The 16,627-nt window shown below is 46.7% G+C and overlaps 10 non-coding genes and 1 pseudogene across 10 annotated transcripts; all 11 read left to right on the forward strand.

Moving 5' to 3' along the window:
- The first annotated feature begins 1,133 nt into the window (after positions 1–1,133).
- On the forward strand, positions 1,134–1,275 carry LOC142275988 (U2 spliceosomal RNA; annotated as a pseudogene).
- A 701-nt stretch (positions 1,276–1,976) lies between these two features.
- On the forward strand, positions 1,977–2,169 carry LOC142275986 (U2 spliceosomal RNA). The gene has a single exon (XR_012739534.1). It is a non-coding gene; the product is annotated as a U2 spliceosomal RNA (small nuclear RNA).
- A 1,387-nt stretch (positions 2,170–3,556) lies between these two features.
- On the forward strand, positions 3,557–3,747 carry LOC142275962 (U2 spliceosomal RNA). The gene has a single exon (XR_012739512.1). It is a non-coding gene; the product is annotated as a U2 spliceosomal RNA (small nuclear RNA).
- Positions 3,748–5,134: 1,387 nt separating this feature from the next.
- Positions 5,135–5,325, forward strand: LOC142275963 (U2 spliceosomal RNA). The gene has a single exon (XR_012739513.1). It is a non-coding gene; the product is annotated as a U2 spliceosomal RNA (small nuclear RNA).
- A 1,387-nt stretch (positions 5,326–6,712) lies between these two features.
- On the forward strand, positions 6,713–6,903 carry LOC142275964 (U2 spliceosomal RNA). Its single transcript, XR_012739514.1, has one exon. It is a non-coding gene; the product is annotated as a U2 spliceosomal RNA (small nuclear RNA).
- A 1,387-nt stretch (positions 6,904–8,290) lies between these two features.
- LOC142275965 (U2 spliceosomal RNA) lies at positions 8,291–8,481 on the forward strand. The gene has a single exon (XR_012739515.1). It is a non-coding gene; the product is annotated as a U2 spliceosomal RNA (small nuclear RNA).
- Positions 8,482–9,868: 1,387 nt separating this feature from the next.
- On the forward strand, positions 9,869–10,059 carry LOC142275967 (U2 spliceosomal RNA). The gene has a single exon (XR_012739517.1). It is a non-coding gene; the product is annotated as a U2 spliceosomal RNA (small nuclear RNA).
- A 1,387-nt stretch (positions 10,060–11,446) lies between these two features.
- Positions 11,447–11,637, forward strand: LOC142275968 (U2 spliceosomal RNA). The gene has a single exon (XR_012739518.1). It is a non-coding gene; the product is annotated as a U2 spliceosomal RNA (small nuclear RNA).
- A 1,387-nt stretch (positions 11,638–13,024) lies between these two features.
- LOC142275970 (U2 spliceosomal RNA) lies at positions 13,025–13,215 on the forward strand. The gene has a single exon (XR_012739519.1). It is a non-coding gene; the product is annotated as a U2 spliceosomal RNA (small nuclear RNA).
- A 1,387-nt stretch (positions 13,216–14,602) lies between these two features.
- On the forward strand, positions 14,603–14,793 carry LOC142275971 (U2 spliceosomal RNA). The gene has a single exon (XR_012739520.1). It is a non-coding gene; the product is annotated as a U2 spliceosomal RNA (small nuclear RNA).
- A 1,387-nt stretch (positions 14,794–16,180) lies between these two features.
- On the forward strand, positions 16,181–16,371 carry LOC142275972 (U2 spliceosomal RNA). The gene has a single exon (XR_012739521.1). It is a non-coding gene; the product is annotated as a U2 spliceosomal RNA (small nuclear RNA).
- The last annotated feature ends 256 nt before the right edge of the window (positions 16,372–16,627 follow it).

Raw genomic sequence — 16,627 nt, forward strand, 5'->3', positions numbered from 1 at the left:
GCAATTGAATGGAATAGATCCCTTTTGGACAAAGTGGATTCACCTGCTGCTGCAGTGACCACAGGTGTGATAAGATCTAGAATTGGCATCTGGTGCGATCTCTCCGCTTCCACTCCAAAGAAAGTTACCTGTTTATTCCTATCATGCATTGGTTTTTGGGGTTTTCTTTGAGTAATGATGATCTCTTTAGTAGTCTGTTGGCGCCCTCTCCTGGAGGAATAGTTTGCTTGCTCTTGGACATTCTAAAAGAGAGGTCATGATAGACATTGAGCTTCTGAGCTCAATTGGGGACAGTCATGGGTGATGAATGTTTGCAACCTACTGCGAAGCCTCATACCGCAATATAAGGAACGTCAAATACTAAGAAAGGGCGGCCTATGAAAGAATTACTACTTTCAATAAGTACACTTAAACGGCTAATTGGGAATAGAAAAACTGTAAAAAGCCCTCTGAGAAAGCCCCCCTCTAACCTTTGATAGTAAGCTTTTCTGTAGTCTGCCTGTTGATGTATTTTCCGTTTGAACTGTGCACAACATGAAGAGACGGAACACTGGCGGCTTGTCACAATGCCCCCCGATGACATCACAATAGCGCTGCTGCCTAGAAAACAAGCTGCGCAGAAGAAGTTGTTCTTTGGGTGGGAGGGTGGGCTAGTGGAAGGAGGGGGCAATCTCTTTTTTTCCCGGGTGGTAGGGGGATGACAGGAGAAGGGAAGCGGGTGGTGAGAAAGGTACAGAGGGCAGGGTTTGGGGGCTGGGAAGGAAAGGGAAAAGATTAGGGTTTGGGGATGATGAAAGGGCTTTCTACGGGTAAGGATGGCAAAGGGTGGCAGTGACGGAAAGTCAGGCAACCTGTCCTGTCCGTCTTTTTGTATCGTGAATTGGAAAGACTGCAAGGGGGAGGGGAGTTGCTTGCGCCCTAAAGGAGGAGTTATTCAGATTCATTGCAGTGGGCGGCGGCTGCAAAACGCACCATTCTTCTTGTTTTTGCTCTGCAAAGCAGCCTTTTCAAGGGTTGGCTTGGGTGACAAAATGTCTTGTGTAGGCGTGGGTTTGTCTCCCTCTCGCTCTCTCTCCCTAAGATGTGTCCGGCATAGGCCAGGGTGCCACTCGAGGCCCAAACCAATTCTGGTTATCGCTTCTCGGCCTTTTGGCTAAGATCAAGTGTAGTATCGTTCGAAAAGGTGGTTTAAGGCTCCGGCCACCTTAGTACAATGATGCAATGCACACTGGAAGGTTGCACTTGTTAGTACTTTGGGAGGATAGTATATCCATCTAGAGGAAACCATGGCCCTACCAGGATTGAGGCTATTAGACTGAGTAAGTGTGGGGGTTATGGTGCAATGTGCCCCAGGAATGGACACCCTGGAGGGAGTCTGAACTTGCTAGGTTGGGACCCTGGTAAGCCTCAGACTCTGTCGCACGCCGCGCCTTGCCTATTCATACTTTCCAAGCATATTGCCCTATCCTGGCCTTCTGGCTAAGAAGGGAAATTTTTATAATCCCAGTCGGAGGTCCGGTCAGCTTTGGGCTGAGAAACCATCACCCGGTTGGAGGTCCGGGTCAGCTTTGGCTGAGAAACCAACACCCGGTTGGAGGTCCGGTTAGCCTTGGGCTGAGAAACCAACACCCGGTTGGAGGTCCGGTCAGCCTTGGGCTGAGAAACCAACACCCGGTTGGAGGTCCGGTCAGCCTTGGGCTGAGAAACCAACACCGGTTGACGGTCCGGGCAGTCTCGGCTGCGAAACCAACGACTAGTAGCTCCCTACTCCACTTGGGTAAGATGCCTCGGTGGACGCTGGGAGCAACAACAAGGCTCAACCAGGCTTCGGCTTGGGGGAGCACCGAAGATCCCTGACCCTCGCTGTGGCCTTCTGGCTCGGAGGGACGGGGTTGATTTTTGGGGATCCTCTTCTCACGGAGGGGTCCACACGAATCCTAGCCTTTGCACTGTTTTTGGTGTGACTTCGGTCATGCATTTTTGTGGTGCTTTGGAAAGCTTCATTAAATCAAAAAATCTGTTCTTATCAGTTTAATATCTGATACGTCCCCTATCTGGGGACCATATATTAAATGGATTTTTAGAACAGGGAGATGGAAAAAGAGCTTGCTCTGTCCACTCCACGCATTGACCTGGTATTGCAGTACCTCCAGGAACGGTGCACCCCTTCTTAACCCAGTTTCCAAAAGCAGAACTCAATTCACCTGATTCATATTAGCCCGATTTAATGAATTGGAAGAAAGCATACGTCTTCATATGCACCTCAATTTGGCCCATTCACTTTTCACACTTCCTCCTTTTGTTTTTTATCTTTCACACTTTTGACTTTCTTTATTCATCCAAATAGCAAACTCATCACCACTCAACCTGACCAACTCGGCTATGTCCCCGTGCTGCAGTTCTCTGTCTTATCTAGATCATTTGCAATTGAATGGAATAGATCCCTTTTGGACAAAGTGGATTCACCTGCTGCTGCAGTGACCACAGGTGTGATAAGATCTAGAATTGGCATCTGGTGCGATCTCTCCGCTTCCACTCCAAAGAAAGTTACCTGTTTATTCCTATCATGCATTGGTTTTTGGGGTTTTCTTTGAGTAATGATGATCTCTTTAGTAGTCTGTTGGCGCCCTCTCCTGGAGGAATAGTTTGCTTGCTCTTGGACATTCTAAAAGAGAGGTCATGATAGACATTGAGCTTCTGAGCTCAATTGGGGACAGTCATGGGTGATGAATGTTTGCAACCTACTGCGAAGCCTCATACCGCAATATAAGGAACGTCAAATACTAAGAAAGGGCGGCCTATGAAAGAATTACTACTTTCAATAAGTACACTTAAACGGCTAATTGGGAATAGAAAAACTGTAAAAAGCCCTCTGAGAAAGCCCCCCTCTAACCTTTGATAGTAAGCTTTTCTGTAGTCTGCCTGTTGATGTATTTTCCGTTTGAACTGTGCACAACATGAAGAGACGGAACACTGGCGGCTTGTCACAATGCCCCCCGATGACATCACAATAGCGCTGCTGCCTAGAAAACAAGCTGCGCAGAAGAAGTTGTTCTTTGGGTGGGAGGGTGGGCTAGTGGAAGGAGGGGGCAATCTCTTTTTTTCCCGGGTGGTAGGGGGATGACAGGAGAAGGGAAGCGGGTGGTGAGAAAGGTACAGAGGGCAGGGTTTGGGGGCTGGGAAGGAAAGGGAAAAGATTAGGGTTTGGGGATGATGAAAGGGCTTTCTACGGGTAAGGATGGCAAAGGGTGGCAGTGACGGAAAGTCAGGCAACCTGTCCTGTCCGTCTTTTTGTATCGTGAATTGGAAAGACTGCAAGGGGGAGGGGAGTTGCTTGCGCCCTAAAGGAGGAGTTATTCAGATTCATTGCAGTGGGCGGCGGCTGCAAAACGCACCATTCTTCTTGTTTTTGCTCTGCAAAGCAGCCTTTTCAAGGGTTGGCTTGGGTGACAAAATGTCTTGTGTAGGCGTGGGTTTGTCTCCCTCTCGCTCTCTCTCCCTAAGATGTGTCCGGCATAGGCCAGGGTGCCACTCGAGGCCCAAACCAATTCTGGTTATCGCTTCTCGGCCTTTTGGCTAAGATCAAGTGTAGTATCTGTTCTTATCAGTTTAATATCTGATACGTCCCCTATCTGGGGACCATATATTAAATGGATTTTTAGAACAGGGAGATGGAAAAAGAGCTTGCTCTGTCCACTCCACGCATTGACCTGGTATTGCAGTACCTCCAGGAACGGTGCACCCCTTCTTAACCCAGTTTCCAAAAGCAGAACTCAATTCACCTGATTCATATTAGCCCGATTTAATGAATTGGAAGAAAGCATACGTCTTCATATGCACCTCAATTTGGCCCATTCACTTTTCACACTTCCTCCTTTTGTTTTTTATCTTTCACACTTTTGACTTTCTTTATTCATCCAAATAGCAAACTCATCACCACTCAACCTGACCAACTCGGCTATGTCCCCGTGCTGCAGTTCTCTGTCTTATCTAGATCATTTGCAATTGAATGGAATAGATCCCTTTTGGACAAAGTGGATTCACCTGCTGCTGCAGTGACCACAGGTGTGATAAGATCTAGAATTGGCATCTGGTGCGATCTCTCCGCTTCCACTCCAAAGAAAGTTACCTGTTTATTCCTATCATGCATTGGTTTTTGGGGTTTTCTTTGAGTAATGATGATCTCTTTAGTAGTCTGTTGGCGCCCTCTCCTGGAGGAATAGTTTGCTTGCTCTTGGACATTCTAAAAGAGAGGTCATGATAGACATTGAGCTTCTGAGCTCAATTGGGGACAGTCATGGGTGATGAATGTTTGCAACCTACTGCGAAGCCTCATACCGCAATATAAGGAACGTCAAATACTAAGAAAGGGCGGCCTATGAAAGAATTACTACTTTCAATAAGTACACTTAAACGGCTAATTGGGAATAGAAAAACTGTAAAAAGCCCTCTGAGAAAGCCCCCCTCTAACCTTTGATAGTAAGCTTTTCTGTAGTCTGCCTGTTGATGTATTTTCCGTTTGAACTGTGCACAACATGAAGAGACGGAACACTGGCGGCTTGTCACAATGCCCCCCGATGACATCACAATAGCGCTGCTGCCTAGAAAACAAGCTGCGCAGAAGAAGTTGTTCTTTGGGTGGGAGGGTGGGCTAGTGGAAGGAGGGGGCAATCTCTTTTTTTCCCGGGTGGTAGGGGGATGACAGGAGAAGGGAAGCGGGTGGTGAGAAAGGTACAGAGGGCAGGGTTTGGGGGCTGGGAAGGAAAGGGAAAAGATTAGGGTTTGGGGATGATGAAAGGGCTTTCTACGGGTAAGGATGGCAAAGGGTGGCAGTGACGGAAAGTCAGGCAACCTGTCCTGTCCGTCTTTTTGTATCGTGAATTGGAAAGACTGCAAGGGGGAGGGGAGTTGCTTGCGCCCTAAAGGAGGAGTTATTCAGATTCATTGCAGTGGGCGGCGGCTGCAAAACGCACCATTCTTCTTGTTTTTGCTCTGCAAAGCAGCCTTTTCAAGGGTTGGCTTGGGTGACAAAATGTCTTGTGTAGGCGTGGGTTTGTCTCCCTCTCGCTCTCTCTCCCTAAGATGTGTCCGGCATAGGCCAGGGTGCCACTCGAGGCCCAAACCAATTCTGGTTATCGCTTCTCGGCCTTTTGGCTAAGATCAAGTGTAGTATCTGTTCTTATCAGTTTAATATCTGATACGTCCCCTATCTGGGGACCATATATTAAATGGATTTTTAGAACAGGGAGATGGAAAAAGAGCTTGCTCTGTCCACTCCACGCATTGACCTGGTATTGCAGTACCTCCAGGAACGGTGCACCCCTTCTTAACCCAGTTTCCAAAAGCAGAACTCAATTCACCTGATTCATATTAGCCCGATTTAATGAATTGGAAGAAAGCATACGTCTTCATATGCACCTCAATTTGGCCCATTCACTTTTCACACTTCCTCCTTTTGTTTTTTATCTTTCACACTTTTGACTTTCTTTATTCATCCAAATAGCAAACTCATCACCACTCAACCTGACCAACTCGGCTATGTCCCCGTGCTGCAGTTCTCTGTCTTATCTAGATCATTTGCAATTGAATGGAATAGATCCCTTTTGGACAAAGTGGATTCACCTGCTGCTGCAGTGACCACAGGTGTGATAAGATCTAGAATTGGCATCTGGTGCGATCTCTCCGCTTCCACTCCAAAGAAAGTTACCTGTTTATTCCTATCATGCATTGGTTTTTGGGGTTTTCTTTGAGTAATGATGATCTCTTTAGTAGTCTGTTGGCGCCCTCTCCTGGAGGAATAGTTTGCTTGCTCTTGGACATTCTAAAAGAGAGGTCATGATAGACATTGAGCTTCTGAGCTCAATTGGGGACAGTCATGGGTGATGAATGTTTGCAACCTACTGCGAAGCCTCATACCGCAATATAAGGAACGTCAAATACTAAGAAAGGGCGGCCTATGAAAGAATTACTACTTTCAATAAGTACACTTAAACGGCTAATTGGGAATAGAAAAACTGTAAAAAGCCCTCTGAGAAAGCCCCCCTCTAACCTTTGATAGTAAGCTTTTCTGTAGTCTGCCTGTTGATGTATTTTCCGTTTGAACTGTGCACAACATGAAGAGACGGAACACTGGCGGCTTGTCACAATGCCCCCCGATGACATCACAATAGCGCTGCTGCCTAGAAAACAAGCTGCGCAGAAGAAGTTGTTCTTTGGGTGGGAGGGTGGGCTAGTGGAAGGAGGGGGCAATCTCTTTTTTTCCCGGGTGGTAGGGGGATGACAGGAGAAGGGAAGCGGGTGGTGAGAAAGGTACAGAGGGCAGGGTTTGGGGGCTGGGAAGGAAAGGGAAAAGATTAGGGTTTGGGGATGATGAAAGGGCTTTCTACGGGTAAGGATGGCAAAGGGTGGCAGTGACGGAAAGTCAGGCAACCTGTCCTGTCCGTCTTTTTGTATCGTGAATTGGAAAGACTGCAAGGGGGAGGGGAGTTGCTTGCGCCCTAAAGGAGGAGTTATTCAGATTCATTGCAGTGGGCGGCGGCTGCAAAACGCACCATTCTTCTTGTTTTTGCTCTGCAAAGCAGCCTTTTCAAGGGTTGGCTTGGGTGACAAAATGTCTTGTGTAGGCGTGGGTTTGTCTCCCTCTCGCTCTCTCTCCCTAAGATGTGTCCGGCATAGGCCAGGGTGCCACTCGAGGCCCAAACCAATTCTGGTTATCGCTTCTCGGCCTTTTGGCTAAGATCAAGTGTAGTATCTGTTCTTATCAGTTTAATATCTGATACGTCCCCTATCTGGGGACCATATATTAAATGGATTTTTAGAACAGGGAGATGGAAAAAGAGCTTGCTCTGTCCACTCCACGCATTGACCTGGTATTGCAGTACCTCCAGGAACGGTGCACCCCTTCTTAACCCAGTTTCCAAAAGCAGAACTCAATTCACCTGATTCATATTAGCCCGATTTAATGAATTGGAAGAAAGCATACGTCTTCATATGCACCTCAATTTGGCCCATTCACTTTTCACACTTCCTCCTTTTGTTTTTTATCTTTCACACTTTTGACTTTCTTTATTCATCCAAATAGCAAACTCATCACCACTCAACCTGACCAACTCGGCTATGTCCCCGTGCTGCAGTTCTCTGTCTTATCTAGATCATTTGCAATTGAATGGAATAGATCCCTTTTGGACAAAGTGGATTCACCTGCTGCTGCAGTGACCACAGGTGTGATAAGATCTAGAATTGGCATCTGGTGCGATCTCTCCGCTTCCACTCCAAAGAAAGTTACCTGTTTATTCCTATCATGCATTGGTTTTTGGGGTTTTCTTTGAGTAATGATGATCTCTTTAGTAGTCTGTTGGCGCCCTCTCCTGGAGGAATAGTTTGCTTGCTCTTGGACATTCTAAAAGAGAGGTCATGATAGACATTGAGCTTCTGAGCTCAATTGGGGACAGTCATGGGTGATGAATGTTTGCAACCTACTGCGAAGCCTCATACCGCAATATAAGGAACGTCAAATACTAAGAAAGGGCGGCCTATGAAAGAATTACTACTTTCAATAAGTACACTTAAACGGCTAATTGGGAATAGAAAAACTGTAAAAAGCCCTCTGAGAAAGCCCCCCTCTAACCTTTGATAGTAAGCTTTTCTGTAGTCTGCCTGTTGATGTATTTTCCGTTTGAACTGTGCACAACATGAAGAGACGGAACACTGGCGGCTTGTCACAATGCCCCCCGATGACATCACAATAGCGCTGCTGCCTAGAAAACAAGCTGCGCAGAAGAAGTTGTTCTTTGGGTGGGAGGGTGGGCTAGTGGAAGGAGGGGGCAATCTCTTTTTTTCCCGGGTGGTAGGGGGATGACAGGAGAAGGGAAGCGGGTGGTGAGAAAGGTACAGAGGGCAGGGTTTGGGGGCTGGGAAGGAAAGGGAAAAGATTAGGGTTTGGGGATGATGAAAGGGCTTTCTACGGGTAAGGATGGCAAAGGGTGGCAGTGACGGAAAGTCAGGCAACCTGTCCTGTCCGTCTTTTTGTATCGTGAATTGGAAAGACTGCAAGGGGGAGGGGAGTTGCTTGCGCCCTAAAGGAGGAGTTATTCAGATTCATTGCAGTGGGCGGCGGCTGCAAAACGCACCATTCTTCTTGTTTTTGCTCTGCAAAGCAGCCTTTTCAAGGGTTGGCTTGGGTGACAAAATGTCTTGTGTAGGCGTGGGTTTGTCTCCCTCTCGCTCTCTCTCCCTAAGATGTGTCCGGCATAGGCCAGGGTGCCACTCGAGGCCCAAACCAATTCTGGTTATCGCTTCTCGGCCTTTTGGCTAAGATCAAGTGTAGTATCTGTTCTTATCAGTTTAATATCTGATACGTCCCCTATCTGGGGACCATATATTAAATGGATTTTTAGAACAGGGAGATGGAAAAAGAGCTTGCTCTGTCCACTCCACGCATTGACCTGGTATTGCAGTACCTCCAGGAACGGTGCACCCCTTCTTAACCCAGTTTCCAAAAGCAGAACTCAATTCACCTGATTCATATTAGCCCGATTTAATGAATTGGAAGAAAGCATACGTCTTCATATGCACCTCAATTTGGCCCATTCACTTTTCACACTTCCTCCTTTTGTTTTTTATCTTTCACACTTTTGACTTTCTTTATTCATCCAAATAGCAAACTCATCACCACTCAACCTGACCAACTCGGCTATGTCCCCGTGCTGCAGTTCTCTGTCTTATCTAGATCATTTGCAATTGAATGGAATAGATCCCTTTTGGACAAAGTGGATTCACCTGCTGCTGCAGTGACCACAGGTGTGATAAGATCTAGAATTGGCATCTGGTGCGATCTCTCCGCTTCCACTCCAAAGAAAGTTACCTGTTTATTCCTATCATGCATTGGTTTTTGGGGTTTTCTTTGAGTAATGATGATCTCTTTAGTAGTCTGTTGGCGCCCTCTCCTGGAGGAATAGTTTGCTTGCTCTTGGACATTCTAAAAGAGAGGTCATGATAGACATTGAGCTTCTGAGCTCAATTGGGGACAGTCATGGGTGATGAATGTTTGCAACCTACTGCGAAGCCTCATACCGCAATATAAGGAACGTCAAATACTAAGAAAGGGCGGCCTATGAAAGAATTACTACTTTCAATAAGTACACTTAAACGGCTAATTGGGAATAGAAAAACTGTAAAAAGCCCTCTGAGAAAGCCCCCCTCTAACCTTTGATAGTAAGCTTTTCTGTAGTCTGCCTGTTGATGTATTTTCCGTTTGAACTGTGCACAACATGAAGAGACGGAACACTGGCGGCTTGTCACAATGCCCCCCGATGACATCACAATAGCGCTGCTGCCTAGAAAACAAGCTGCGCAGAAGAAGTTGTTCTTTGGGTGGGAGGGTGGGCTAGTGGAAGGAGGGGGCAATCTCTTTTTTTCCCGGGTGGTAGGGGGATGACAGGAGAAGGGAAGCGGGTGGTGAGAAAGGTACAGAGGGCAGGGTTTGGGGGCTGGGAAGGAAAGGGAAAAGATTAGGGTTTGGGGATGATGAAAGGGCTTTCTACGGGTAAGGATGGCAAAGGGTGGCAGTGACGGAAAGTCAGGCAACCTGTCCTGTCCGTCTTTTTGTATCGTGAATTGGAAAGACTGCAAGGGGGAGGGGAGTTGCTTGCGCCCTAAAGGAGGAGTTATTCAGATTCATTGCAGTGGGCGGCGGCTGCAAAACGCACCATTCTTCTTGTTTTTGCTCTGCAAAGCAGCCTTTTCAAGGGTTGGCTTGGGTGACAAAATGTCTTGTGTAGGCGTGGGTTTGTCTCCCTCTCGCTCTCTCTCCCTAAGATGTGTCCGGCATAGGCCAGGGTGCCACTCGAGGCCCAAACCAATTCTGGTTATCGCTTCTCGGCCTTTTGGCTAAGATCAAGTGTAGTATCTGTTCTTATCAGTTTAATATCTGATACGTCCCCTATCTGGGGACCATATATTAAATGGATTTTTAGAACAGGGAGATGGAAAAAGAGCTTGCTCTGTCCACTCCACGCATTGACCTGGTATTGCAGTACCTCCAGGAACGGTGCACCCCTTCTTAACCCAGTTTCCAAAAGCAGAACTCAATTCACCTGATTCATATTAGCCCGATTTAATGAATTGGAAGAAAGCATACGTCTTCATATGCACCTCAATTTGGCCCATTCACTTTTCACACTTCCTCCTTTTGTTTTTTATCTTTCACACTTTTGACTTTCTTTATTCATCCAAATAGCAAACTCATCACCACTCAACCTGACCAACTCGGCTATGTCCCCGTGCTGCAGTTCTCTGTCTTATCTAGATCATTTGCAATTGAATGGAATAGATCCCTTTTGGACAAAGTGGATTCACCTGCTGCTGCAGTGACCACAGGTGTGATAAGATCTAGAATTGGCATCTGGTGCGATCTCTCCGCTTCCACTCCAAAGAAAGTTACCTGTTTATTCCTATCATGCATTGGTTTTTGGGGTTTTCTTTGAGTAATGATGATCTCTTTAGTAGTCTGTTGGCGCCCTCTCCTGGAGGAATAGTTTGCTTGCTCTTGGACATTCTAAAAGAGAGGTCATGATAGACATTGAGCTTCTGAGCTCAATTGGGGACAGTCATGGGTGATGAATGTTTGCAACCTACTGCGAAGCCTCATACCGCAATATAAGGAACGTCAAATACTAAGAAAGGGCGGCCTATGAAAGAATTACTACTTTCAATAAGTACACTTAAACGGCTAATTGGGAATAGAAAAACTGTAAAAAGCCCTCTGAGAAAGCCCCCCTCTAACCTTTGATAGTAAGCTTTTCTGTAGTCTGCCTGTTGATGTATTTTCCGTTTGAACTGTGCACAACATGAAGAGACGGAACACTGGCGGCTTGTCACAATGCCCCCCGATGACATCACAATAGCGCTGCTGCCTAGAAAACAAGCTGCGCAGAAGAAGTTGTTCTTTGGGTGGGAGGGTGGGCTAGTGGAAGGAGGGGGCAATCTCTTTTTTTCCCGGGTGGTAGGGGGATGACAGGAGAAGGGAAGCGGGTGGTGAGAAAGGTACAGAGGGCAGGGTTTGGGGGCTGGGAAGGAAAGGGAAAAGATTAGGGTTTGGGGATGATGAAAGGGCTTTCTACGGGTAAGGATGGCAAAGGGTGGCAGTGACGGAAAGTCAGGCAACCTGTCCTGTCCGTCTTTTTGTATCGTGAATTGGAAAGACTGCAAGGGGGAGGGGAGTTGCTTGCGCCCTAAAGGAGGAGTTATTCAGATTCATTGCAGTGGGCGGCGGCTGCAAAACGCACCATTCTTCTTGTTTTTGCTCTGCAAAGCAGCCTTTTCAAGGGTTGGCTTGGGTGACAAAATGTCTTGTGTAGGCGTGGGTTTGTCTCCCTCTCGCTCTCTCTCCCTAAGATGTGTCCGGCATAGGCCAGGGTGCCACTCGAGGCCCAAACCAATTCTGGTTATCGCTTCTCGGCCTTTTGGCTAAGATCAAGTGTAGTATCTGTTCTTATCAGTTTAATATCTGATACGTCCCCTATCTGGGGACCATATATTAAATGGATTTTTAGAACAGGGAGATGGAAAAAGAGCTTGCTCTGTCCACTCCACGCATTGACCTGGTATTGCAGTACCTCCAGGAACGGTGCACCCCTTCTTAACCCAGTTTCCAAAAGCAGAACTCAATTCACCTGATTCATATTAGCCCGATTTAATGAATTGGAAGAAAGCATACGTCTTCATATGCACCTCAATTTGGCCCATTCACTTTTCACACTTCCTCCTTTTGTTTTTTATCTTTCACACTTTTGACTTTCTTTATTCATCCAAATAGCAAACTCATCACCACTCAACCTGACCAACTCGGCTATGTCCCCGTGCTGCAGTTCTCTGTCTTATCTAGATCATTTGCAATTGAATGGAATAGATCCCTTTTGGACAAAGTGGATTCACCTGCTGCTGCAGTGACCACAGGTGTGATAAGATCTAGAATTGGCATCTGGTGCGATCTCTCCGCTTCCACTCCAAAGAAAGTTACCTGTTTATTCCTATCATGCATTGGTTTTTGGGGTTTTCTTTGAGTAATGATGATCTCTTTAGTAGTCTGTTGGCGCCCTCTCCTGGAGGAATAGTTTGCTTGCTCTTGGACATTCTAAAAGAGAGGTCATGATAGACATTGAGCTTCTGAGCTCAATTGGGGACAGTCATGGGTGATGAATGTTTGCAACCTACTGCGAAGCCTCATACCGCAATATAAGGAACGTCAAATACTAAGAAAGGGCGGCCTATGAAAGAATTACTACTTTCAATAAGTACACTTAAACGGCTAATTGGGAATAGAAAAACTGTAAAAAGCCCTCTGAGAAAGCCCCCCTCTAACCTTTGATAGTAAGCTTTTCTGTAGTCTGCCTGTTGATGTATTTTCCGTTTGAACTGTGCACAACATGAAGAGACGGAACACTGGCGGCTTGTCACAATGCCCCCCGATGACATCACAATAGCGCTGCTGCCTAGAAAACAAGCTGCGCAGAAGAAGTTGTTCTTTGGGTGGGAGGGTGGGCTAGTGGAAGGAGGGGGCAATCTCTTTTTTTCCCGGGTGGTAGGGGGATGACAGGAGAAGGGAAGCGGGTGGTGAGAAAGGTACAGAGGGCAGGGTTTGGGGGCTGGGAAGGAAAGGGAAAAGATTAGGGTTTGGGGATGATGAAAGGGCTTTCTACGGGTAAGGATGGCAAAGGGTGGCAGTGACGGAAAGTCAGGCAACCTGTCCTGTCCGTCTTTTTGTATCGTGAATTGGAAAGACTGCAAGGGGGAGGGGAGTTGCTTGCGCCCTAAAGGAGGAGTTATTCAGATTCATTGCAGTGGGCGGCGGCTGCAAAACGCACCATTCTTCTTGTTTTTGCTCTGCAAAGCAGCCTTTTCAAGGGTTGGCTTGGGTGACAAAATGTCTTGTGTAGGCGTGGGTTTGTCTCCCTCTCGCTCTCTCTCCCTAAGATGTGTCCGGCATAGGCCAGGGTGCCACTCGAGGCCCAAACCAATTCTGGTTATCGCTTCTCGGCCTTTTGGCTAAGATCAAGTGTAGTATCTGTTCTTATCAGTTTAATATCTGATACGTCCCCTATCTGGGGACCATATATTAAATGGATTTTTAGAACAGGGAGATGGAAAAAGAGCTTGCTCTGTCCACTCCACGCATTGACCTGGTATTGCAGTACCTCCAGGAACGGTGCACCCCTTCTTAACCCAGTTTCCAAAAGCAGAACTCAATTCACCTGATTCATATTAGCCCGATTTAATGAATTGGAAGAAAGCATACGTCTTCATATGCACCTCAATTTGGCCCATTCACTTTTCACACTTCCTCCTTTTGTTTTTTATCTTTCACACTTTTGACTTTCTTTATTCATCCAAATAGCAAACTCATCACCACTCAACCTGACCAACTCGGCTATGTCCCCGTGCTGCAGTTCTCTGTCTTATCTAGATCATTTGCAATTGAATGGAATAGATCCCTTTTGGACAAAGTGGATTCACCTGCTGCTGCAGTGACCACAGGTGTGATAAGATCTAGAATTGGCATCTGGTGCGATCTCTCCGCTTCCACTCCAAAGAAAGTTACCTGTTTATTCCTATCATGCATTGGTTTTTGGGGTTTTCTTTGAGTAATGATGATCTCTTTAGTAGTCTGTTGGCGCCCTCTCCTGGAGGAATAGTTTGCTTGCTCTTGGACATTCTAAAAGAGAGGTCATGATAGACATTGAGCTTCTGAGCTCAATTGGGGACAGTCATGGGTGATGAATGTTTGCAACCTACTGCGAAGCCTCATACCGCAATATAAGGAACGTCAAATACTAAGAAAGGGCGGCCTATGAAAGAATTACTACTTTCAATAAGTACACTTAAACGGCTAATTGGGAATAGAAAAACTGTAAAAAGCCCTCTGAGAAAGCCCCCCTCTAACCTTTGATAGTAAGCTTTTCTGTAGTCTGCCTGTTGATGTATTTTCCGTTTGAACTGTGCACAACATGAAGAGACGGAACACTGGCGGCTTGTCACAATGCCCCCCGATGACATCACAATAGCGCTGCTGCCTAGAAAACAAGCTGCGCAGAAGAAGTTGTTCTTTGGGTGGGAGGGTGGGCTAGTGGAAGGAGGGGGCAATCTCTTTTTTTCCCGGGTGGTAGGGGGATGACAGGAGAAGGGAAGCGGGTGGTGAGAAAGGTACAGAGGGCAGGGTTTGGGGGCTGGGAAGGAAAGGGAAAAGATTAGGGTTTGGGGATGATGAAAGGGCTTTCTACGGGTAAGGATGGCAAAGGGTGGCAGTGACGGAAAGTCAGGCAACCTGTCCTGTCCGTCTTTTTGTATCGTGAATTGGAAAGACTGCAAGGGGGAGGGGAGTTGCTTGCGCCCTAAAGGAGGAGTTATTCAGATTCATTGCAGTGGGCGGCGGCTGCAAAACGCACCATTCTTCTTGTTTTTGCTCTGCAAAGCAGCCTTTTCAAGGGTTGGCTTGGGTGACAAAATGTCTTGTGTAGGCGTGGGTTTGTCTCCCTCTCGCTCTCTCTCCCTAAGATGTGTCCGGCATAGGCCAGGGTGCCACTCGAGGCCCAAACCAATTCTGGTTATCGCTTCTCGGCCTTTTGGCTAAGATCAAGTGTAGTATCTGTTCTTATCAGTTTAATATCTGATACGTCCCCTATCTGGGGACCATATATTAAATGGATTTTTAGAACAGGGAGATGGAAAAAGAGCTTGCTCTGTCCACTCCACGCATTGACCTGGTATTGCAGTACCTCCAGGAACGGTGCACCCCTTCTTAACCCAGTTTCCAAAAGCAGAACTCAATTCACCTGATTCATATTAGCCCGATTTAATGAATTGGAAGAAAGCATACGTCTTCATATGCACCTCAATTTGGCCCATTCACTTTTCACACTTCCTCCTTTTGTTTTTTATCTTTCACACTTTTGACTTTCTTTATTCATCCAAATAGCAAACTCATCACCACTCAACCTGACCAACTCGGCTATGTCCCCGTGCTGCAGTTCTCTGTCTTATCTAGATCATTTGCAATTGAATGGAATAGATCCCTTTTGGACAAAGTGGATTCACCTGCTGCTGCAGTGACCACAGGTGTGATAAGATCTAGAATTGGCATCTGGTGCGATCTCTCCGCTTCCACTCCAAAGAAAGTTACCTGTTTATTCCTATCATGCATTGGTTTTTGGGGTTTTCTTTGAGTAATGATGATCTCTTTAGTAGTCTGTTGGCGCCCTCTCCTGGAGGAATAGTTTGCTTGCTCTTGGACATTCTAAAAGAGAGGTCATGATAGACATTGAGCTTCTGAGCTCAATTGGGGACAGTCATGGGTGATGAATGTTTGCAACCTACTGCGAAGCCTCATACCGCAATATAAGGAACGTCAAATACTAAGAAAGGGCGGCCTATGAAAGAATTACTACTTTCAATAAGTACACTTAAACGGCTAATTGGGAATAGAAAAACTGTAAAAAGCCCTCTGAGAAAGCCCCCCTCTAACCTTTGATAGTAAGCTTTTCTGTAGTCTGCCTGTTGATGTATTTTCCGTTTGAACTGTGCACAACATGAAGAGACGGAACACTGGCGGCTTGTCACAATGCCCCCCGATGACATCACAATAGCGCTGCTGCCTAGAAAACAAGCTGCGCAGAAGAAGTTGTTCTTTGGGTGGGAGGGTGGGCTAGTGGAAGGAGGGGGCAATCTCTTTTTTTCCCGGGTGGTAGGGGGATGACAGGAGAAGGGAAGCGGGTGGTGAGAAAGGTACAGAGGGCAGGGTTTGGGGGCTGGGAAGGAAAGGGAAAAGATTAGGGTTTGGGGATGATGAAAGGGCTTTCTACGGGTAAGGATGGCAAAGGGTGGCAGTGACGGAAAGTCAGGCAACCTGTCCTGTCCGTCTTTTTGTATCGTGAATTGGAAAGACTGCAAGGGGGAGGGGAGTTGCTTGCGCCCTAAAGGAGGAGTTATTCAGATTCATTGCAGTGGGCGGCGGCTGCAAAACGCACCATTCTTCTTGTTTTTGCTCTGCAAAGCAGCCTTTTCAAGGGTTGGCTTGGGTGACAAAATGTCTTGTGTAGGCGTGGGTTTGTCTCCCTCTCGCTCTCTCTCCCTAAGATGTGTCCGGCATAGGCCAGGGTGCCACTCGAGGCCCAAACCAATTCTGGTTATCGCTTCTCGGCCTTTTGGCTAAGATCAAGTGTAGTATCTGTTCTTATCAGTTTAATATCTGATACGTCCCCTATCTGGGGACCATATATTAAATGGATTTTTAGAACAGGGAGATGGAAAAAGAGCTTGCTCTGTCCACTCCACGCATTGACCTGGTATTGCAGTACCTCCAGGAACGGTGCACCCCTTCTTAACCCAGTTTCCAAAAGCAGAACTCAATTCACCTGATTCATATTAGCCCGATTTAATGAATTGGAAGAAAGCATACGTCTTCATATGCACCTCAATTTGGCCCATTCACTTTTCACACTTCCTCCTTTTGTTTTTTATCTTTCACACTTTTGACTTTCTTTATTCATCCAAATAGCAAACTCATCACCACTCAACCTGACCAACTCGGCTATGTCCCCGTGCTGCAGTTCTCTGTCTTATCTAGATCATTTGC

The sequence above is a fragment of the Anomaloglossus baeobatrachus genome, unplaced genomic scaffold (assembly GCF_048569485.1).
Source record: "Anomaloglossus baeobatrachus isolate aAnoBae1 unplaced genomic scaffold, aAnoBae1.hap1 Scaffold_3907, whole genome shotgun sequence".
In the NCBI taxonomy this organism is placed as follows: Eukaryota; Metazoa; Chordata; class Amphibia; order Anura; family Aromobatidae; genus Anomaloglossus; species Anomaloglossus baeobatrachus.